Genomic DNA, 19,590 nt, shown 5'->3' with positions numbered 1-19,590 from the left:
ATCAGGAATCTGGGTACAGTGGCATCAATAAAAGTTACAAGTTGCCTGATACCCTGTTTCCTCAAAAATAAGACAGTGTCTTATATTAATTTTTGCTCCCTAAGATGCGCTAGGTCTTATTTTCAGGGGATGTCTTATTTTTCCATGAAGAAGAATACGGTACACATTTATTGTTAAATGAAAATAAAGAAAATTTATTACCTGTATACGGTACGGTAGTAGGGTAGTTGTCAACACAAACCAGACAAACTGTGAATCCTACAGTATCAAGAATTTACTCATTTATTCAATGACAATCATGTCATCATTTTCTGGAACATCTTCATAACAATCCAATTCCTGAATTTCCAGGTGTATTTCTTGTGACTCCATTTCTTTCAGAATCAGTGGACCAAATCTCTCATGGTTAGCCTGGGGGGGGGGGCTTATTTTCAGGGGATGCCTTATATTTCACTCAGAAGGAAACCTGTAAGTAGGTCGTATTTTCGGAGGATGTCTTATTTTCGGGGAAACACGGTAGTAAGTATAGCTTTATCCTTCCTTGATCCCTGTTTCCCCTTCCAAATAAACAAAATGCTATTGATACCAAAATATCATCACTCTCCTTTTTTTTCCCACCTCCATTCCCACCCAGAAAGAAGGAATTGGTTCAGCTAGTTTCCCTGAATTGTATATGTTTTGTTCTTAATGTTTGTTTGTTTTAGCTTTACTAGCCTTTCCCCTGTATATAAATGCATAAATGTGATACATACAGACCTGGGCAGTATGAAATCAAAACAGTTTTTTAGCCAAAAATGTTCACAAAAATTTAGAAATAAAAAAGATAATTCATAACTCTAGTGCAGTATCTCAGAAAAGTTACAGGTGAGCCCAGACTTTGAAATAACTATCTTAGAAAAGACACATGTAAACAAGAGGACTCTGAGCCCTGACTTTCTACTCCAGTATCTTATTTACTCATTGGGAGATATTGAAAAGAATGTCATAACTTTTAGGACTTATTCAGGTTTAGCTGTGAATAGTAGGACAGTTTAGGAGAACGGGCTCCAGGACAAATTCTCAGGGAAGCCAAGTCTACCTGTGGTTGTTCTCCTGCCCTAGATTTTGTCTCCCTCCTACTGTGTTACTGCTTTCATTTTATTTTGTCATACTACCTAATCAAGGATGGAGGACATAGATTTAAAAAATGAATGCACGTCTGGGAAAATTAGTCACATTTGATGTGAGTGAGTTCAATATAATACAGTGTTCCTGGTTAATGACTAAGACTAGCTGCTCTGTTTTATTAGGGTAAGTGGAAGTACAGTTAACCCTTAAACAACATGATTTGAACTGTGCAGTGCTCTCTGCATCCCTGATTTTTGCCTCCACATATTGTATTTAACCAACTACTATCAAATTATTTTCAATAGCAGTTGAAAATTTGCAGGTGTGGAATGCTGACTGAACACATTGTTTTAAACCATTTAATATAAGTAACTTGAGCAGGGGTCCTGGAATGAATCTCCCACAAATACCAAGGGAGGACTCTATGTTTCTCTGGAGTCAAAAGTTATACACGGATTTTCAACTGCGCAGGTGTCAGCGCCCCTAAGCCCATCTTGTTCAAGAGTCAATTATATGGCCTTGGCCAGGTTGCTTAGTTGGTTAGAGACTCCTCTCCGTATGCTAAGGTTACATACAAGAATCAACCAATAAATGCATAAATAAGTGGAACAAGAAATCAATGTTTCTCCCTTTCCATTCCTCTCTCTCTCAAGTTAAGTAAAATTAGGGTAGCCCCTTAGACATGATTCTTTCTGGTCCTTTCTGATGTTGCCAAAAAATTTATAGTGTACAGTACATTTTTGGTGAGTTATAACAACCCAATGCTGTGGCATGGAAGAATTCATAATTACCAACCATGCTGCTGGAGAACAGCAAATATAAAGGATCATGTTATCTTGTTAAAGATATAGCCTTATGTTTCAAATAAATTTTTAAAATTTTTTATTGTTGAAAGTATTACATATGTCTAATCCCCCCCATTAACGTCTCCCTGTCCATTCCCACACCCCCCAAGCACAACTCCTCACCCAACTACTGTTTCCAGCATTTACCCATTGATTTTAAATACCATATCTTACACGAAATTTCCAAGTCATTAGCATTTATTTTTGGAATTGCTTTTAAATTTTACTACTGTGACCTTCTCTTTATTCATTGTAAAAAATGTCATAATTACCTCAGATTTATAATACATTTGAAAATATCTGGTAAGGCTCACCATCAACCTTGTGGATATTACCTTGGGTATTCTCCTGGATACCCCCCTGGATATGTGCTTATTTTTTGTGTTTGGTCTTGAGAATCAGCTTAGCTGTTTCTAAAAATATTGTTTCAGTATGCTATTGAAGTTATGTTAAATATGTAGATTATTTTAAGGATTGACTTTTCCTATCGGTGAACATGGTATACATTGAAATTTATTTGTATGTATTACACGATTTTAATGGTTTCAATATAATTTTCATTTTTTCTTCTTTTGCATTTATCATTTTTTTCTAGATATTTTAGATTTAATTTTAATTGCCTCTATAGCTATGTTTATATTGCCTTTATCATTCCTTCATATATTTGTTCCTTCTCTATATTACATTTGACTAGACTAGTAAAAACTTTATATATTTTATTGGAATTTTCACAGAACTTACCCCATGTAGTGCGTACTATTCCTTCTGTCATAAGTTTCTGATTTAATCTTTACTAATTCTTTATTCCTGTTTTCCTTGGCTCTGTTTTGTCCTTTGCTAGCTTTTTTAGTTAAATCTAAGTAATATATTTTTTCATTTTTCATATTTAATAGAAAGAACATTTATAGCTATGAATTATTATGAGTACAGCTCTGGGAATAGTCCATACTTTTATTTTGTTGTAGTTTTCTAAGTCACTGAATTTCTAAATCATTGGTAATTAGTTTTCTAAATCATTGGTATAATTATAGTATATTTTATTCATTTACTTATTAGTAAATTTCATATACATAATTAAATTTTATTGAAATGTTGTTTATTTCTACTTTTATTGCCTTGTGGTCAGAGAATGTGATCTGTATACTTTGTACTTTGGGAAACTATTGCAGTCAAATCAATCAGAAGGTTGAACTTTTATTGTTCAATATCTAATAAATCACCTTGTTACTATTCTAATTTTTATTATTTTTATTTCTTGTGTATTTGACAAACATGATTTAAAAGTCTGACTCCACCATTTACTAATTGTGGCCTTGAGCAAATTACATAATCCTTCCATGCTTCATGATTTAATTGAGCCCAGCTTACAGACTGTTATGAAGGATATGTGACTTAGTGTACACACAGTGTTCTGCATGCTGTTTAGAACAGAGCAAGTGTTTTTGCCTAATAATTCTTTGTTCATATTTTTGCCATGGTCTTATTTTGATTTTTAACTCCTTGTGAAGATTTTTGTTTTCTGCTAGGTAAATTTAAATCTTTATGTTTGTTATCATTTAAAAAAAAATCTCGACTTCCCTCTCTCTGATTTTGAATTTTTTTAATTGAATTTATTGGGATGGCATTGGTTAATTAAATTATATAGGTTTCAGGTCTACAATTCTATAATGTAACATCTGTATATTATATTGTGTGTTCACCATCCCAAGTCAAGTCTCCTTCTATAACCATTCATCCCCCCTTTACCCTCTTGTATTTCCCACTCCCTTTCCCTCTGGTAATCACCAATCATCAAACTGTTGTCTGTGTCTATGAGGTTTTCTTTTTGCTTAACCCCTTACATTTTTATGGTTACCTTCCCTCCCTCCCTCCCTCCTACTCCCTCCCTCTCTTCCTTCATTCTGTCCTTCTTTCATTTTCTGCTTTCTTTTTGAAGATCTGCTTCTCTTTTTATTGTTCTCTATACTTTACTATATAGAGCATGCTCTGACATTTTTTCTTCAGTTATTTAAAATATACACAGTATATTTACCTTTAAGCACTATTTAGATCTGAAGTTTATGTTTGGGAGTGGAACTAGAGAAGTATGATGACTAGATGAATGTGAATCAGAGAGGCTTTAGAAAGAATTTGTTAAAACCTGTGCCAAGTGAGATCTCTCAATGTGGTAAAATGGAGGTGTACACTGCAAGACAACTGTGTGGGATTTTTGTTGTTAAGGACAGAATATGGTATTTTATGTGATATCATGAATTTTTTTGGTACAGGCTAGAGTAGACTCTTCTCAGCTGGCTAGTCCATTTCACAAAAGTAGTCTTTCAAGTCCCTCCCCGAAAATGGCAGTATATTTTGAAAAGAGCAGATCCTTTTCTTTCAATCCATTGGCCTTTGGAGTGCTTTTTCTTTTTCTCTTCTCTTCTCTTCTCTTCTCTTCTCTTCTCTTCTCTTCTCTTCTCTTCTCTTCTCTTCTCTTCTCTTCTCTTCTCTTCTCTTCTCTTCTCTTCTCTTCCCTTCCCTTCCCTTCCCTTCCCTTCCCTTCCCCTCCCTTCCCTTCCCTTCCCTTCCCTTCCCTTCCCTTCTCTCCCTTCCTTTCCCTTCCTTCCCCAGTCTTTTTTTTCTTCCTCATCTGAGAATATTTTCCCATTGATTTTGAGAAAGAGTGGAAGGTAGGGGGACAGAGAGAGAGAGAGAGAGAGAGAGAGAGAGAGAGAGAGAGAGAGAGAGAGAAAACAACCATGTCTGAGACACTTCAACTGGTTGCTTCCTGCATGTTCCCTGACCACGACTGTGATCTAGCCCTAAACCAAGGTATGTGTCCTTGACCCAAATTGAACCTTGGGACCCTTCAGTCTGTGGGCTGATGCTCTATCCAATGAGCCAAACTAGCTAGGACAGGAATACTTTTATAAGTGCTTGTAGGTTTCCCTTCTTTTGAGAAGCTGATGTGAGCAGGTAGGTCTAATTAAAAAAAAAAACACACACACACCCTAATATGAATCCCTGATGTTTATATAGTACTTCATTATTTATTCCATTTGATGCCTTTGTTAATATTATGAAAGAGCAGGGCCAGGTATGATTATTCATATTTTATTGGTAAACAAACTGAAGCTGAGAGAAGAAGCAACTTCAACAGGTTTTTATAATGAATGAAAGGATTAATTCACACTATATTTGTTCTCCGCTCATTATACAGTAACTAGAGTCCTGGTGTATGAAATTCATGCATGGGTGGTGTCCCTAGGCCTGGCTGGTGATCAAGGCCAATCAGGTTCCTGCTTCCCTGCCTCCCCACCTTCCCCCTCTTCCTTCCCTCACTGTCCACACCTGCCACCACACACCCCTAGATTCCCATCTCAGCCCGGGACCCAGATCTAATTGATCAGGCAATCAGGGCCTGCCGGCCAGGAGGAGAGGCCAACCACCACCACAGTAGATGGGAAGTGTGACATTCAGGGCCTGCTGGCCTGGGGGAGGAACAGAGAGAGGAACCCAGGAGGTTGGCCAGTGGCCCCAAGGAGGGAGCCACCCCTCAGCCCCCCTGAGAAAGGGGCCTTGTCCAGTGCCACTCACCCTCGGTTGCTTGTCCCAGCCTGGGGGCCTGGCCCAATTGGGTGATCAGGGCCTGCAGTCTGGGGCAGCTCCTGAGTTGACCATCTTACCTTTGGTGGCCAGTGTTCATCATAGCGACACGTCTTTCCAATAAAGGTCACTTAGGATTTTATATAAATAGATGTGCTATCTTTTTGTTAATTAAATTATTATCTGTGTACATGTTTTAACATTGTGCCTCCCTCCCATACATACTCTTCATCCCTAGAGTTTTGTGTCCATTGGTTGTACTTATATGCATGTATACAAGTCCTTCCGTTGATCTCTTATCTCCCCCAGATCTCCCTACAATCCCCGCTGTAATTTGACAGTCTGCTTGTTGCTTTACTGTCTTTATATCTGTCTTTTGGTTCTTCAGTTTATAATGTTCTTTATCATCCATAAATGAGTGAGGTCATGTGGTATTTCTCTTTCATTGACTGGCTTTTCTCACTCAGCATGATGTTCTCTAATTCTATCCAGGTTGCTGCAAATGATGAGAATTCCTTCTTTATTTATGGCATCATAATATTCTATTGTGTAGATGTACCATAGTTTTGGGATCCAATCATCTGCTGACGGGTACCTAGGCTGTTTCCAAATTCTAGCTATTGTAGATTGTGCTGCTATGAATATAGGGGCGCATATATCCTTTCTGATTGGTGTTTCCAACTTTCTTGGGATATATTCCTAGGAGTGGGATTACTGGGTCAAATGGGAGTTGCATTTTCAGTTTTTTGAGGAAACTCTGTATAGTTCTCCACAGTGGTTGCACCAGTATGCATTCCCACCAGCAATGCATGAGGGTTCCTTTTTCTCCGCAATCTCGCCAACACTTGTCGTTTGTTGATTTGTTGATGTTGGCCATTCTGACAGGTGTGAGATGGTACCGCATTGTTGTTTTGATTTGCATCTCTCAGATAATTAGTGACTTTCAGCATGTTTTCATATGCCTCTTAGCCTTCCTTCTGTTTTCTTTTGAGGAGATTCTATTTAGATCCATTGCCCATTTTTTAATTGGGTCATTTATCTTCCTTTTATTAAGTTGTATAAGCTGTCTGTAGATGTTGGAGATTAAACCTTTATCAGTGATAACATTTTCAAATATGTTCTCCCATACAGTGGGCTTTCTTGTTGTTTTGTTGATGGTTTCTTTTTCTTTTTTTAATATATTTTATTGATTTTTCCAAGAGAAGAAGAGAGAGGGATAGAGAGCTAGAAACATCGATGAGAGAGAATCATCGATCAGCTGCCTCTTGCACACCCCCTACTGGGGATGTGCCCACAACCAAGGTACATACCCTTATCTGGAATCGAACCTGGAACCTTTCAGTCTGCAGTCTGAAGCTCTATCCACTGAGCCAAACCGGTCCCGGCAATGGTTTCTTTTTCTGTGCAAAAGCTTTTTATTTTGATGTAGTCCCATTTGTTTATTTTCTCTTTAGCTTCCACTGCCCTAGGGGCAGTATCTGTGAAGAAGTTCTTTAGGCATATGTCTGAGATTTTGCTGCCTGTGGCTGCCTCTAGTATTTTTATGGTTTCCCGTCTTATGTTTAAGTCCTGAATCCATTTTGAGTTTATTTTTGTGTATGGTGTAAGTTGGTGATCTAGTTTCATTCTTTTGAATGTATCTGTGCAATTTTCCCAACACCAATTATTGAAGAGACTGTCTTGATTCCATTGTATATTTGTGCCTCCTTTGTCAAATATAAATTGAGCATAGTGATTTGGGTTGATATCTGGGTTCTTGATTCTATTCCATTGATCTATATGTCTGTTCTTGTGCCAGAACCCGGCTGAGAACTGTGGCTTTGTAAGACAGTTTGAAATCTGGTATTGAGATCCCTCCTACTTTACTCTTCTTTCTCAGGATTGTTGTGGCTATTCGGGGTCTTTTATTGTTCCAAATGAACTTTTGGAGAGTTCTTTCTAGGTCAGTGAAATATGCCATTGGTATTTTAATGGGAGTGCATTCAACCTATAGATTGCTTTGGGAAGTATGGATATTTTGATGATGTTGATTCTACCAATTCATGAACATGATATGTTCTTCCATCTGTGTACATATTCCTCTATCTCTTTTTTCAGTGTCATGTAGTTTTCCGCATATAGGTCTCTTACTTCCTTAGTTAAGTTTATTCCTAGGTATCTTAATTATTTTGGTGCTATGGTAAATGGAATTGCTTTTTTAGTCTCTGTTTCTATAAGTTCACTGTTGGTGTATAGAAATGCCATAGATTTCTTGGCATTAATATTGTATCCTGCTACATTGCCAAATTCATTTATTAAGTCAATTAGTTTTTTTGATGCAGTCTTTTGGTTTTTTTTTATGTACAATATCATGTCATCTGCAAATAAGAATAACTTTACTTCTTCTTTTCCAATTTGGATGCCTTTTATTTCCTCTTCTTGTCTAATTGCAATGGCTAGTACTTCCAGTACTATGTCAAACAAGAGTGGTGAGAGTGGGCATCCCTGTCTTGTTCCTGTTCTTAGAGGGAATGGTTTTAGTTTTTGCCCATTGAGTATGATGTTGGCTATGGGTTTATCATATATAGCTTTTATTATGTTGAGGTATGATCCTTGTACTCCCACCTTGTTGAGAGTTTTTATCAGCAAAGGGTGTTGGATTTTATCAAATGATTTTTCTGCATCCATTGATATGACTATGATTTTTATCTTTCAATTTGTTTATGTGATGTATCACGTTTATTGATTTGTGGATATTGTACCATCCTTGCATTCCTGGAATAAATCTTACTTGGTCGTGGTGTATGATCTTTGTGATGCTCTGCTGGAGCCGATTTCCTAGAATTTTGTTGAGGATTTTGGCCTCTATGTTCATGAGGGATATTGGCCTGTAATTCTCTTTCATTGAGTTGTCTTTATCTGGTTTTGGTATTAGGGTGATGCTGGCTTCATAGAAGGAGTTTGGAAGTGTTTTTCCACTTGAATTTTTTGGAATAGTCTGAGGAGGATATGTTTTAGTTCTTCCTTGAATGTTTGGTAAAACTCTCCTGTGAAGCCATCTGGCCCTGGGATTTTGTTTGCTGGAAGCTTTTTGATGACTGCTTCAATTTCTGCCATAGTTACTGGCCTATTGAGTTGTTTAGAATCTTCCTGATTAAGTTTTGGAAGGTTGTATTTTTCTAGGAATATGTCCATTTCCTCCAGGTTGTTCAGTTTGTTGGAATAGAGTTGTTTGTAGTATTTTTTAACAATACTTTGTATTTTGGCAGGGTCTGTTGTTATTTCACCTCTTTTATTTCTGATTTTGTTTATTCGAGTCCTCTCTCTTTGTTTCTTGGTTAGCCTGGCTAGAGGTTCATCTATCTTGTTTATCCTTTCAAAGAACCAGCTCTTGATTTTGTTGATCTTATGTATTGTTTCTTTGGTCTCTATGTTGTTTATCTCTGCTCTGATTTTTGGTATTTCCTTCCTTCTGCTTACACTGGGCTTTTTTTGTTGCTCTTTTTCTAACTCTTTGAGTTGTAGAGTTAGATCATTTGTTACCATTTTTCCCCGTTTTTTGCAATAGGCTTGTAGGGATATGAACTTCCCTCTCAAAACTGCTTTTGCTGTGTCCCATAGATTTTGGATTGTTGTGTTTTCACTGTTATTTGTTTCCAGGATGTTTTTAATTTCTTCCTTAATTTCTCTGGTAACCTAGTCCTTGTATCATAGCATGCTGTTTAGTCTCCATGTGTTTGATTTCTTTGGATTATTTTTATTGTAGTTAATTTCCAGTTTTATGCCACTATGATCTGAGAAGATGCTTCATATGATTTCTATCTTCTTGAATTTGAAGAGACTTTGCCTATGTCCCAAAATGTGGTCTATCTTTAAGAATGTCCCATGTGCACTTGAGAAGAATGTATATTCTGTGGCTTTGGGGTGGAATGTCTGAAGATGTCTATTAATTCCATCTGGTCTAGTGAGTCATTTAGGATTGATATTTCTTTGCTGACTTTTTGTTTAGATTATTTGTTGAAGGGTGACAGTGGGGTATTAAAATCTCCTACTATGATTGTATTCCTATTAATCTCTTCCATAATGTCCTTCAGCGTTTTTTTTTTTAAATGTATTTTGGTGCTCCTGTATTGGGTGCATATATATTTACCAGGGTTATTTCTTCTTGTTGGATTGTTCCCTTTAGTATTATGAAGTGGCCTTCATTATCTCTTGTTATGTCCTTCACTCTGAGATCTAATTTTTCAGATATAAGTATTGCTATCCCAGGTTTTTTTTATTTCCATTCGCCTGGAAAACCCTTTTCCATCCCTTCACCCTCAGTTTGTGTGCGTCTTTTTTTCTGTGGTGGGTTTCTTGTAGACAACAGATGTATGGGTCTAGTTTTCTTATCCCATCTGATACACTATGTCTTTTGATTGGAGCATTTAATCCATTTACATTTAAGGTTATTATTGATAGGTACTCATTTGATGCCATTTTTATTCTATACCCCTGTGTTCCTTCTTCACTTCCTATTTCTTTATTTTTACAGTAGACCCTTTAGCATTTCTTGCATTGCTGGTTTGGTGGAGATAAATTCCTTCAGTCTTTTTTTGTCTGTGAAGCTCCTGATTTCCCCTTTAATTTTGATTGATAGCCTTGCTGGGTACAGTATTCTTGGATTCAGACCCTTCCTTTGCCCGACTTTGTACATTTCATCCTATTCCCTTCTGCCCTGATGAGTTTCTGTTGTGAAATCAGTTGCTAGTCTGATGGGGGTTCCTTTGTATGTAGCTTTCTGTCTCTCTCTGGCTGCTTTTAAGATTCTTACTTTGTCGTTGGTGTTTGCCAATTTAATTATAATGTGCCTTGTTTTCGATCTTCTGGGCTTCATTTTTCTTGGGACTCTGTGAGCATTTTGGGTTTGTGTGGGTTTTTTCTTCTCTATCTCAGGAAAGTTTGATGTCATTATTTCTTGAAATAATTTTTCCATGTCTACCTCAGTTTCCTTTCCTTCTGGAACCTCTATTATTTGAATATTGTTTTATTTTGTAGTGTCCCAAAGCTTCCGTAGGCTCTCCTCCTGCTTTTTAATTTTTTTTTTTCTAGAAGCTGCTCTAATTGGGTATTTTTTCCATCTTGTCTTCTAGCTCACTGATGCGGTCCTCTGCTTCTTCTAGTCTACCCTTGATGCTTTCTATTGAGTTCTTCATGGTTGCAATGTCATTTTTCATTTCTTCTTGGTTCATCTTCATTTCCTCTTGGTTCTTCTTCAGTTCCTTATGGTTCTTCTTCATTTCTTCTTGGTTATTGTCAAATTTCTCTTCCATTCTCTTTAGCCATCTTATGATCATTACTCTGAATTCCTGCTCTGGTAGGTTGCTTGCCTCTAACTCGTTTACTTCCTTTTCTGGTGATGCCTGCTTTTCTTTCATGTGTGGGCTATTTCTTTGTCTGCCTATGGTCTCTCTTTTCAGGATGTCTGGTTATGTCGTTATCTTTCCATTCCGTGAGTGATTGAAGAACTTCCTTGAATCCACGTGTTTGCGCTGATTGGGGCATCACAGCTCCTTGATGTTGTCCTCTGCTGTGGGTTTTCTAGATGTGCTATCTTTTATTTTTTAATTTTTATTGAATTTTGGGGGGGTAAGTTGCTAATCTGGCAAACAAGAACCTCAAGAGATACTTGAGAGGAGACAAAATGATGGTGGAAAGATGGACGTGTCCTAAGCCTTGTCCCAGAGCAAAAGAGTGAGCAGCTGAAACGAGTGAAATTAAGCCCAAATTTGTCAAGGAGATGCAGCTGGTGAGATAGCTTGCAGCTGGGAAGGGCAGAGGACCGCCCCCCCCCCCATTAAGGTAAAATCAAGGATCTAGGCAGGAGAGTCTGCCTGGCCTCTGTGCCCAGAAGTTGGGTGAGAAACTACCAGGTGCCAAGGCACATCCCTGAGGGGACAGGCAAAGCGCCTGACTGAAAAAAGAAAAAAGGGACCATGGGACTGCAGAAAGTAGGGGATTTTGGACCTTGGAGTCTGGATTTTGGGTTTGAGCTCACAGGCAGCCCTGAAGTGCTGGTTGGACCACTAAGTGCCAGCAAGAGAGGAGCTTACAGAGACATGGTCCCTCCTTGCGCTGGGGCCTGTGCCTTTCTCCACTGAACCTAGTTTGTAGGACCTTTCAGATACAGACAATTAATTACTTAGGGCTGAGGTGTGGGAGAAGGTGTGGGCTTATGGAATCTGGGGAGAGTAGGGGGCGGTCCAGTAGAAGAGGTAGCAAGTCTAGTGCTGAGTCATATCTAAGACCCAGTTGCTATTTTCTTCTGAGAGATTGCTTCTCTCTCCAGTCTCCAAGTAACCAATATAGCCACACTCACATCACACCCTAAATAATACAAGGAATCTGAATATTCCATGAGGAAATAGGAATGGTCCTAAAGAGAAATCTTTAGCCTCAGCAACTGGAAACTGAGAAGCAGTACAGTACAGAAGAATGGAATCATAAGCCAGCCAAAGAATGACACTCCACTTTTTTCACTTTTATTTTTATTATCCCCCTTTTTTCTTCTTTTCTTTTTGTTTTCCTGTATTTGTTTGTTGCTTTTTGCTTTTGTTTCTGCTTACATTATTTTTTCATCACTATTTTTTATTTGCTATTTTAATTTTTTATACCATTTTTGAAATCAATTTATTTGTAAATTCATTATTTTTTCTTCTCATTCTCTTTCTTTTGATTCATTTATTCCCTTTCTACTTCCTCAATATTATATTCATCCAATTCTTAATATTATTTTCATCATATAAGCTCAGCTTCTACAGATTCTGCCCCTATTTTCTTTGCTGGGTGTGTGGTGTTTGTATTTTTTTTTCTTTTCATTTATCTATTAGTTCTGTGATGTCTTACACACACACACACACACACACACACACACACACACACACACACACATATATATATATATATATATATATATATATATATATATTCTCTTTTTTATTCCTTTGTGTTTTATCCCATATCTTTTTCTCTCTCTTCAATAGCATTTGTGCTTTCTTTTCTCTGCCCTATCTCTCTTTTCTCAGGTGGTCACTTATATTGGGGTTACTGGTATCATGAGTACATTTGTACTTAATTCCCTCTGTGTTGTGTCTTGTTGAGGTGAATTTTATCTGGTCAGGACAAGGGCCTTGAGATCAAGCCACATAACCAGACACCTGGAGAGGAAATTCCATCGATGAATGGGTCAATAAAACCTCAGACCCAACTACAGAGGCAGGAAGAATGTGGCAGTGAGGGAAAAAGCATGAGTGAGTGAGGGAGTAAACGAGGAGCATGTGTTCAGGTGGTGTGTGTGTGTGTGTGTGTGTGTGTGTGTGTGTGTGTGTGTGTGACAGTTAGATCCCACAGGACCTTCAAGGGCAGGCTAATTAGGCTGGCCTAAGTAGGCAGCTTCTGCTACCATTGCAAACAGTACAGGGAGGCCAGCTTGTCTTTAGGGGCCTAGCCTTTTTGAAGGGGAGAACTGCTGTAACTGGGTTCCCAGTCTCAACTGCACCCAGAATGCCCTCAGATAATATTTGGGACTCTACAGCCACCCCTACCAGGGTCACCTTACTTAGGCTGTGATCCCACAGTCAATGAGGCTCCAGCTGCCCTGGACACAGGCTCCCTTCTGACTGGACCAATGCTTTAGCCCAGGGCACTGTGACAATGTGAACAGCAGACATGTGAACAGCCTGCTCTTATTCAAGGAGCAGCAGCCCCACGAGCAACGAGCCACAGGACTAAGAGCAGCAGTTTCACGTGGTCTGCCCCTGTCCAAGGAGCAGCAATAGTGTGAGCAGTCAGTTCCCCTGTCTGAGGAGCAGCAACCACAAAAGCAGCTCTTGCCATCCAAGGAGCAGCAGCTGCTTGAGCATCCCACCCACTACTGTGGAGCGGCAGCCCCATCCAACTGTTCCCCCCCCCTCTGAGGAGCAGCATTTGCATGAAACCCTCACCCTACACCTGTCTGAAGAGCAGTAGCAGTGCTGCATGAGCATCCCGCCCCTTTCAAGGAGCAGAAGTTGTGTGAGCTGCCTGCCCCCATCCAAGGAGCACCACCTGTGTGAGCAACCCATCCTTTCTGAGGAGCAACAGACACATGAGCCACCGGCCCACATCCAAGGAGCAACAGCTGTGTGAGCAGCCTGCCCACATCTCAGGAGCAGAACCTCATAATCAGCCCACCCCCATCCAAGGAGCAGCAGCTATATAAACAACCTTCCTCACCAACCAGTGGAGGCACCACTGCTGTGAACACCAGCACCCACCAGAGGAGCCAATGCCAACTGAGAAGCAGCTGCTACCATAACCACCCAAGGAACAACCACAGCTAGAGAAGCCACTGCAACCCAAGGAATATCCCCTGCACAGCTCGACATCTAGATCAGTTGGTGAGACCAAAAATGGGTAGAAAAAGATGACCCCAAAAGAAAGAAAAAGAAAAAGCACCAGAAAGGCAGCAAAGTGACACAGAGGCATGCCATATGTCAGAAAAATAATTCAGAATAAGGGTCATAGATTTCATTAATCGGATGGAAGAAAAATCAACACTTTGTGCAAGAATCAAAAAGAAATGGATGAAAAAAAATTAACAACCTATGTAAGAATCAAGAAGAAATGAAGAGTGATATAGCTTTAATAAAAAACACCATGGATCTTGTTTCATCAATCTTGATTATTCTTTGAAAGGATAAACAAGATTGATGAACCTCTAGCCAGGCTAACCAAGAAACAAAGAGAGAGGACCCAAATAAACAAAACCAGAAATGAAAGAGGTGAAATAACAACAGACCCCGCCAAAATACAAAGGATTGTAACAAAATACTATGAACAACTCTATTCCAACAAACTGGACAACCTGGAGGAAATGGACAAATTCCTAGAAAAATACAACCTTCCAAAACTGAATCAGGAAGAATCTAAAAACCTCAATAGACCAGTGAATTGGGAAGAAATTGAAACAGTCATCAAAAAGCTTCCAGCAAACAAAAGCCCAGGGCCAGATGGCTTCATAGGAGAGTTTTACCAAACATTCAAGGAAGAACTAAAACCTATCCTCCTCAGACTATTCCAAAAAATCCAAGAGGATAGAACACTTCCAAACTCCTTCTATGAAGCCAGCATCACCCTAATACCAAAACCAGATAAAGACAACTCAATGAAAGAGAATTACAGGCCAATATCCCACATGAACATAGATGCCAAAATCCTCAACAAAATTCTAGGAAATCGACTCCAGAAGAACATCACAAAGATCATACACCATGACCAAGTAGGATTTATTCTGGCAATGCAAGGATGGTACAATATCCGCAAATCAATAAATGTGATACATCACATAAACAAATTGAAAGATAAAAATCATATAGTCATATCAATGGATGCAGAAAAATCATTTGATAAAATCCAACACCCTTTGCTGATAAAAACTCTCAACAAGGTGGGAGTACAAGGATCATACCTCAACATAATAAAAGCTATATATGATAAACCCATAGCCAACATCATACTCAATGGGCAAAAACTAAAACCATTCCCTCTAAGAACGGGAACAAGATAGGGATGCCCACTCTCACCACTCTTGTTTGACATAGTACTGGAAGTACTAGCCATTGCAATTAGACAAGAAGAGGAAATAAAAGGCATCCAAATTGGAAAAGAAGAAGTAAAGTTATTCTTATTTGCAGATGACATGATATTGTACATAAAAAAACCCAAAAGACTCCATCAAAAAACTAATTGACTTAATAAATGAATTTGGCAATGTAGCAGGATACAAAATTAATGCCAAGAAATCTATGGCATTTCTATACACCAACAGTGAACTTATAGAAACAGAGACTAAAAAAGCAATTCCATTTACCATAGCACCAAAAAATTAAGATACCTAGGAATAAACTTAACTAAGGAAGTAAAAGACCTATATGCGGAAAACTACATGACACTGAAAAAAGAGATAGAGGAATATGTACACAGATGGAAGAACATATCATGTTCATGAATTGGTAGAATCAACATCATCAAAATGTCCATACTTCCCAAAGCAATCTATAGGTTGAATGCACTCCCATTAAAATACCAATGGCATATTTCACTGACCTAGAAAGAACTCTCCAAAAGTTCATTTGGAACAATAAAAGACCCCAAATAGCCACAGCAATCCTGAGAGAGAAGAGTAAAGTAGGAGGGATCTCAATACCAGATTTCAAACTGTCTTACAAAGCCACTGTTCTCAGCCTGGTTCTGGCACAAGAACAAACATATAGATCAATGGAATAGAATCAAGAACCCAGATATCAACCCAAATCACTATGCTCAATTTATATTTGACAAAGGAGGCACTAACATACAATGGAGTCAAGACAGTCTCTTCAATAAATGGTGTTGGGAAAATTGAACAGATACAATCAAAATAATGAAACTAGATCACCAACTTACACCATACACAAAAATAAACTCAAAATGGATTCAGGACTTAAACATAAGATGGGAAACCATAAAAATACTAGAGGCAGCCACAGGCAGCAAAATCTCGGACATATGCCAAAAGAACTTCTTTACTGATACTGCCCCTAGGGCAATGGAAGCTACAGAGAAAATAAACAAATGGGAGTACATCAAAATAAAAAGCTTTTTTTACAGCAAAAGAAACCATCAACAAAACAACAAGAAAGCCCACTGTGTGAGAAAACATATTTGCAAATGTTATCACTGATAAGGTTTTAATCTCCAACATCTACAGATAGCTTATACAACTTAATAAAAGGAAGATAAATGACCCAATTAAAAAATGGGCAATGGATCTAAATAGAATCTCCTCAAAAGAAAACAGAAGGAAGGCCAAGATGTACATGAAAACATGCTGAAAGTCACTAATTATCCGAGAGATGCAGATCAAAACAACAATGCGGTACCATCTCACACCTGTCAGAATGGCCAACATCAACAAATCAACAAATGACAAGTGTTGGCGAGGTTGAGGAGAAAAAGGAACTCTCTTGCACTGCTGGTGGGAATGTAGTCTGGTGCAGCCACTGTGAAGAACAGTATGGATCTTTCTCAAAAAACTGAAAATGGAACTCCCATTTGACCCAGTAATCCCACTCCTAGGAATATATCCCAAGAAAGCTGGAAACACCAATTAGAAAGAATATATTCACCCCTATGATCATAGCAGCACAATTTCCAATAGCTAGAATTTGGAAACTGCCTAGATGCCCATCAGCAGATGATTGGATCCCAAAACTATGGTACATCTACACAATGGAATATTATGCTGCCACAAAAAAGAAGGAATTCTCATCATTTGCAGCAACCTGGATGGAATTAGAGAACATCATGCTGAGTGAAATAAGCCAGTCAATGAAAGAGAAATACCACATGACCTCACTCATTTATGGATGATAAAGAACATTATAAACTGAAGAACCAAAAGATAGATATAGAGACAGTAAAGCAACAAGCAGACTGTCAAATTACAGCGGGGAGTTTTGGGAAATCTGGGGGAGATAAGAGATCAACGGAAGGACTTGTACACATGCATATAAGTACAACCAATGGACACAAAACTCTGGGGATGGAGAGCATGTGTGGAGGGGAGGGGGCAAAGGTATATGAACAAAGATAATAATTTAATAAAAAAAATCCCACAAATAAATATTTGTTCATGGAAAAAACAAAACAAAACAAAACAAACAAACAAAAAAAAACACCATGGAAAGTTTCAACAGTAGACTAGGAGAAGTGGAGAACGGAATTAGTGAACTAGAAGACAGGGAACCAAAACATATCCAAATTATATGGCAATTGGAGAAAAATATTAAAAGATAGGAGGGGAACTCGAATGGAGCTATGGGACAAAATGAAACGAAGCAACATATGAATATTAGGGGTGCCAGAACAACAGGAAAGAGGAACAAGGGTTAGGAGAACTATTTGAAGAAATAACGTCAGAAAAATTCATTGATGTGGCAAATAAAAAAGTCACACAAGCAAAGAAAATACCAAAGAGGACGAAACCGGTTTGTCTCAGTGGATAGAGCATCGGCCTGCTGACTGAAAGGTCCCGGGTTCGATTCCAGTCAAGGGCATGTACCTTGGTTGTGGGCACATCCCCAGTAGGAGGTGTGCAAGAGGCAGCTGATGGATGATTCTCCCTCATTGATGTTTCTAACTCTCTATCCCTCTCTCTTCCTCTCTGTAAAAAAATCAATAAAATATATTTTTTTAAAAAAGAAAGTACCAAACAGGATGAACCTGAAAAGACCCACACCAAGACACATAATTATGATAGCAAATACTCAAGACAAAGAGAGAATCTTCAAGGCTGCAAGAGAGTCAGAAAGTTACATACAAGGGAACTCACATTACATTATCAAATGATTTCTCAACAGAAACACATCAGACCAGAAAAGAATGGAAGGAAATTTACAAAGTGATGCAAATCAAGGGACTGAATCCAAGAATACTCTATCCAGCAAGGTTATCATTCAAAATTGAAGGGCAAATTAGGGTCTTCACAGACAAAAATAAATAAATAAATAAATAAATAAATAAATAAATAAACTGTAAATATAAAAAATGCTAAGGGAGTTTATCACTACCAAGCCAGCAATGCAAGAAATGCTAAAGGGAATGGTATAAAAAGAGGAAATAAAAAGGTAAGAAGGAACACAGACACAAAAAATCAAAATGGCTACAAAGAAGAAAATTCCAATAATAACTTTAAAGGACTTAAAAGGACTAAATGCTCCAATCAAAAGACATCAAGTGGCTGAATGGGTAAAACAAAAACAAAACAAAACAAAACAATACAACAAAAAACACAAACCATATATATGTTGTCTACAAAGACCCACCCCAGAAAATGGGACTCATACAAATTGAAAATGAAGGGGGAAAAAAACACACAAAAAACACCCCAAAAACATCTTTCAGGTACATGGAAATGAAAAAAAAGGTGGGGTAGCAGTACTTATTTCTGACAAAATAGATCTCAAAGTAAAGGCCATAACAAGAGATAAGGAAGGCCACTTAATAATGATAAAGGAATTAATACAACAAGCAGATATAATCCTGATAAACATATATGCACTCAATGCAGGAGCACCCAAATACATTAAAAAAAACAACATACATTCTGGAAGATACCAAGGGAGAGATCAGCAACAATACAATTATAATAGGGGACTTTAATACACCACTTACATCACTGGATGAATACTCTAGACAAAAAATCAGCAAAGAAAAAGCCATTCTAAATGACCCACTATATCAGATGGACCTAATTGACATTTTCAGAGCATTTCATCCCAAAGCCACGGAATATACATGCTTATCAAGTGCACATGGGATATTTCAAAAATATGACTGCATATTCGGTCACAAACAAAGTCTCCAGAAATTCAAAAAGATTGAAATCATATCAAGCATTTTCTCAGACCACAATGGCATAATATTAGAAATGAACTACAATAAAAACATTCAAAAAATTCAAACACTTGGAAGCTGTATAGCATGCTGTTAAACAATGACTGAGTTAACAATGAGATCAAAGAAGAAATTAAAAACATATTGAAGACTAATTACTATAAAAATGGAACAATGCAAATAATATGGGTCACAGCAATAGCAGGAATGAGAGGAAAGTTTATAGCTCTACAGGCCTACCTCAAAAAACAAGAAAAAATAATAATAAATCAGCTAACTCAACAACTCAAAGAATTAGAAAGAGAGCAACAATTAAAGGCCACAGTGAGTAGAAGGAAGGAAATAATAAAGATCAGAGCAGAAATGAACGACACAGACACACACACACACACACACACACACACAAAACCACAAACAAACAAAAAACAAAAAAACAAAAACAAAACACACAAAACAACACAAAACAAACAAACAAACAAAAAAACCCCAACAGTATAAAAGATCAATAAAACCAAGAGCTGCTTCTTTGAAAGAATAAACATGATTGATGAACCTCTATACAGGCTCACCATGAATCAAAGAGAAAGGACATATAAACAAATAAAAATTGAAAGAGGTAAAA

The sequence above is a fragment of the Pipistrellus hanaki genome (genome assembly GCF_964339955.1).
Source record: "Pipistrellus hanaki genome assembly, chromosome: X".
Lineage (NCBI taxonomy): Eukaryota > Metazoa > Chordata > Mammalia > Chiroptera > Vespertilionidae > Pipistrellus > Pipistrellus hanaki.
The sequence above is the reverse complement of the archived record's forward strand: the minus strand, read 5'-3'. Positions refer to the sequence as shown.